The 5,625-nt window shown below is 30.2% G+C and overlaps 1 pseudogene; it reads left to right on the top strand.

Annotated features, from left to right (window-relative positions):
- The first annotated feature begins 4,085 nt into the window (after positions 1 to 4,085).
- Positions 4,086 to 5,193, top strand: LOC129295648 (F-box/kelch-repeat protein At1g74510-like; annotated as a pseudogene).
- The last annotated feature ends 432 nt before the right edge of the window (positions 5,194 to 5,625 follow it).

Here is a 5,625-nt window from a genome sequence, read left to right as displayed (position 1 = left end):
GTATGAAAGGTTAAAAATTGGAAGAAAAAAAAATTTCTTATGAGATTCTTTTGTGTGGGGGAGCTAACCAGTTGAGGTTTGCTAGGCTAAGTGAGATTAAATTAGCTTAACCTAATCGTTGGTTGTGACTCAAATTTTGGGTCTTGATAATAACATTCATCCAATATAGATGAATTTTGGAAAATGTATATTCTTTATTTAATATGGATACATTGTATCCCTTTGGTCATTAATGATTGAAGTTATGTACGTAGAGATTTAGCTCACAACAATGTACATATATTTAATGCTTGAAGGGAAATTTCACCCTAAGATAGCTATAAGCTCAAAGCATCTAGAATCATAAATTTATTTTTTATTTGATGTTTCCTTTCAGCTTTTAAAGACGGTGTAATATTACCCTACTGTTAATGAAAATTGACTTTGACTATTATCTGACTGGAAAATTACAAACAAGAAAAAAAAAAAGACCTCAAAAGTTAAAGAAAAAGACCCCAAAAAATTAAAGAAAAAGACCAAAAAATTCTATATAAGTCTTAGTCCTTTTCTATAATATTTTGATCAATTAATGATCAAAGTTAATATTTGTTTATGATAGAAGAGAATAATACTCCACTTCATACACTTAACCATTTATTAAATTCTACCATGGTAATTAAAACACAAGTAATCTTTACAAAGGTTTACCACAGTATAACTGTAGTAAAAGATTTCAAGAGAAATGGATATAAGTATAAAATTCCATTTAAAATTGGGATCCCAAAATCATTTCAATTCCAATAACAAGTTTCAAGATAATTTTACCCTTACAAATTAGACTAATAAATCTTTGGAATGCATGAAAAATTATTTAGGGTTGAAAACAAGTCAAATGGGGTCAAATGAAGTCAAAATGCCCAAACTGACACAATCTGTCACGGCTAATAGTGTTGGTCGTGGCTAACATTTGTTGTATCATGCGTTGCAGCCAACACACCTTTCATCACTGCACGCAGGGCGTGACAGCACAACTTCTCAAAGTTCTACTTAGATAACCTGATCTTAAGATATAAAATATTGCATCTAGTCCGAAAAAAATACCACTAGTTATTAAATAAGTTACTACCAATCTTGAAATTAAAATAAATCTAATATAGATATATATATATATATATACACGTAAGTAATTTCGCCGACTTCAAATCCATATTTAAAACATTTTTTAATTACAGTATGAAAAGGAAAAGGATTGAAAAAAAAAGGAAGGGGAATTAATTCATAAAAATCTCAAAAAATTAAATAAGTCAAAATTCATGGGGAAAAAAAAACTCTTTCATTGTAGGAAACTGAAAATCATGTCACATATTCAATGTGTATCGTATACTCTCTTCCTTTTTATTTGTAGGAGGAAAAAATCATATCACATACTTTAAGAAAAACAGTTAATTATATTAATTGTGTCTGAAAATAAAAAAACTAGACTATAATACCCTTTATTCATTGTGTTAATCTAAGCTTTCATTAATTATTTCTTATGACTATGATAAAATTATTATGAGAGATAGTTTATAAAATTTACAATAAATGCCCATTGAAAAATGTGATTTTACTTACATAAAAGACAAATTAAAAATGATAGTTTCTCTTATAAATAAAAACGGATGGAGTATTTCCAAAAATTGAAACCAGCATTTATTTCTTAATGGTCTGTGCATTGTATATGTGCTTTACCCAAAACAAGAGTCTCAGTAATTATATCAGCTAGCTCTCTTTCTTTGTTTTTTTTTTTCCTTTTTCTAGTCCTTAATTTCATCCATCCTTTTCCTTTGGCGAGATTCTCAAGAGAGATAACAGGGGGGGGGGGGAAGAAGAAGAAAAATAGAAAATTTGAATACGTAAATTTTATCGAAACCAAAAAAATGATAGACGCTTTTTCATCTTAAAAGATGACAAGTGGTAGATAGAAAGAGAATTAAATAGGGGGGAACAAAAAACCTTCATTAATGTGTGCGGAGTGAGCATTCTACCAACCCCTGGAATTAAATACAATTTTGGCTAGAAAGTATTAAATAAATTTAAATGAAAGTAAAGCATATTTAATTAGTGCATTGCATTGTAGAGTTTAAGCAATGAAACCGCATGCATATTATTAGTCATAAATAGTAAGATTATTAGAGCTTTTGTATTACTCCCTCCGTCTCAAATTATAAGATATTTTTAGATAAAATCTTAGATACTAATAAAGCTCATTAAATATACTTTACAACCTTACTTTTTCAAGAAAAAATATAAACTTTTAAAAATATCCTTCATTTTAATACTCCAATGGTAAAAGAATATTCAAGAGAGATAATATATGAAAAAGATAATATTAAAAAAATATCATTAATGAAACCTTATTTTTATCAAAATGTCTTATATTTTAGAATCTTGAATCTTTCTTAAAAGTGTTTTATAATTTAGGACAGAGGGAGTATTATATATAGACGATTGTATTTATTAGTGACCCAAAAAAGATCATATTTATTATCTTTTTTAATAAATAATTAATGTTTATTTTAAATAATAATGCCAAATTTTGTAAATATTTTTTAATTTTGATATAGCAACATTTATTAATGATAGGACTCAGACATTTAACTCATAATTCATGTGATATAATTTGTATAACCTAGTGCTTGCCACATTTAAAAAAATACAAATTCTCGTGTCATTTTTTTTTCGAAACATTAATCAAATCTTAACAAGGATAACCAATTAAGCATCAATAATGTAAACAACATATTCATTCAATCACTAAATTCTCTGTCAAACTAACCAACCACTTAAACTTTAAAATAGTAAGGACTACGTAGTTTTCTAGAATATTTTATTGCTTTTCTAATCCAAAAATATGCTATAGTAAAAAAATTATTTCGAAAATTAAATAAAATATATTTAGAACATAAATAAAATAACCAAATTGTGAAAAAAACACTAGAAAATCACAAGAAAGAAAATAAAAAATAAATGAAAAGAATGTCTGAAAATCAAATTATTTGCTTGAGGAATCGAGGAAAGAATAAAAAACAAGTGGTAATTATACAAGCAAAAATGAGCATTTTGCAATCACGCAATCCCTAATGTTGTGCCCAGTTGGAGTGGGACCATATGATTAAAATGCTGGCTTATAAACAATCACCATTGCTATATCACTCTCACATCTCAAAACAACAGAAAGAATAAATCAAAATAATTGAGGGAGAGAGATAAGAGTCAAGCAATCGAATTGTAGACATGGTCAATGATATTAAGCGTTAGATAGAGAAGGCTTCCCAGGGAAACAAAAAGCTTGTCGAATTGGAAAAATTCTCAACATCTCTCTTTATCTAATTTGTGAGTTTTTCCATCATCTGCTAAATCTCTATTATTTTGTATGGTTGTTTGATCACTCATTAATTTTCGTCAACCTTTTCCTGTACTGGTCGTGATTTGTTCGAATTTGAAATCGGGAAAATTGATAGGAAAGAAGTGTAGAATTATTGGAAATCCAAATGATGTGCAATAATCACTTCGAGGCTATTTCTTAAGGCTAAAAACCTAAAGTTCTATGATGTTGAAATTGATTTTATCATTTTTATGTGTTTGATGTTTAAATCTTCATTCCTTCCTTTGATGTGTTTCTTGGGCCAACTTTAGAGATCTGATTTTAGGAGCTCTAATTTTTAGTACTCTGTTCCTCAATTTTTAACCCAATTTTTTTCCATTATATGGTACAATGACCTCAACACTTAAATTCATACTCAATTCTATCTTTCCACGTCCAGTAAATAAAAATTGTCTGGAATTTGTTTTTACTTGATGTGAAATTTGTGTGACTGTTGAACTTTTTATTTCATGATTGAGCTTCCAATCAATAAAATTTTGTGTTCATAACTATCCTATAGGCAATGCTATGTTGATAATATTCCAATGACTGATTTGAATAAAGATAATTAAGAGTACTTTTGTAAAACTTTATTAATGATTGTAAGATGTTGTCAGGGTCCTTCTGATTGTGTTTCGATAGAATTATCAAACTCAGTTGAGCTAGAGAAGAATTGTGCATCAATACTATTCATCCTATGATGGACCTCTCAAAAAATAAGTGCATCAAGAATGAAGATGGAGAAGTTAAAACAATGATCAATTCAAGTTTGCTTTCCCGTCAACTTGGTAGGGACCTTTCAATAAATTGTCTTATTCGATGCTCAAGATTCGATTATGCAACACTTGCCATATTAAATAATAGTTTTCGATCTCTTATTAAGAGTGGACTATTATACCGTCTGAGAAGAAAGGCAAGTATAATAGAGCATTGGATTTACTACTCCTATAACCCCCTGGAATGGGAGGCCTTTGACCCAAATGGATGCCATTGGATGAGATTGCCCATGATGCCTTCAAATGAATGTTTTATGTGTTCAGATAAGGAGTCTTTAGCTGTTGGTACAGAGCTTCTTGTTTTTGGAAGAGATATATTGTCTCCTATCATTTACAAGTATAGCATTTTAACAAACATTTGGTCCTCAAATATGACAATGAATACTCACAGATGCTTATTTGCCTCTGCAAGCCTCCGAGAAATTGCCATTATAGCTGGGGGATGTGATCCACTAGGTAACATCTTAGACTCAGCCGAGGTTTATAACTCAGAAACAGGAAGATTTGAGAATCTTCCAAGCATGAATAAGGCAAGAAAAATGTGTTCTGGTTTTTTCATGGATGGAAAGTTTTATGTAATTGGTGGAGTTGATCAAGACATGATGCAACTAGCATGTGGAGAGGAATTTGACCCCCTGACAAGAACATGGCGAGTGATACCCAACATGTTCCCTAGACAAATTGATGAACTTGTGAATGGAACATCCCATGCTACCATGGCACCTCCTTTAGTTGCTGTTGTGAATAACATATTGTATGCTGCAGATTATGAAGAACAAGCGGTGAAGAGATATGACAGAACAAAACTCATGGCTCAATATTGGAGGACTTCCTGAGCGGGTGGCTGCAATAAATGGTTGGGGATTAGCCTTTAAGGCTTGTGGAGATATTTTAATCTTCATTGGTGGTGTACATGGAAGAATGATTGAAGTATATTCTTGCATCCCAGATGAGGAAGGTTCACTACAATGGAACCTGCTTGCCAGCAAACAGTCAGGGAACTTTTTTTTTTTCTGTCTTGAGTATGAATAGTGATTTTCAAAGGTATATCAACTGTCTTTTCATTTCAAGTAGATAAAAATGCTTTAATTTCTAATCTCTACCCTTCTTTTGGATTTCATTGGGATAATTTTAGAATTTTGACCTGTGTTCGTGCTGATTTCCTTTTATTGCTTTTAGTAATTTCATTTTTTATACACTTCAAAGATGAATCTCAGTGAAATATTTGGCAGATGCATCTTTTTGTTTAATGTTGTCAATTATGTTTTCTTCACAAAAAAAAAATGAATCTTAGTGGAAAAATTTTGTTATGTTAGTCAGCGATTTTAGGCAAAACGATTAACTAGGATGGTTGAATAAACAATGATGAAAAGAAAAATTTGTTGTCACTTTCCAGTGGGATATTCAAATAGTGGATGCATGTTATTTCTACATTTGTATTGGTACAAGGGAAGATGCAGAATA

Source organism: Prosopis cineraria, unplaced genomic scaffold, assembly GCF_029017545.1.
Source record: "Prosopis cineraria cultivar Desert tree isolate PC_DT_omini unplaced genomic scaffold, ASM2901754v1 PC158, whole genome shotgun sequence".
NCBI classification, from domain to species: domain Eukaryota; kingdom Viridiplantae; phylum Streptophyta; class Magnoliopsida; order Fabales; family Fabaceae; genus Prosopis; species Prosopis cineraria.
This window is presented reverse-complemented; position numbering and strand designations above follow the sequence as displayed.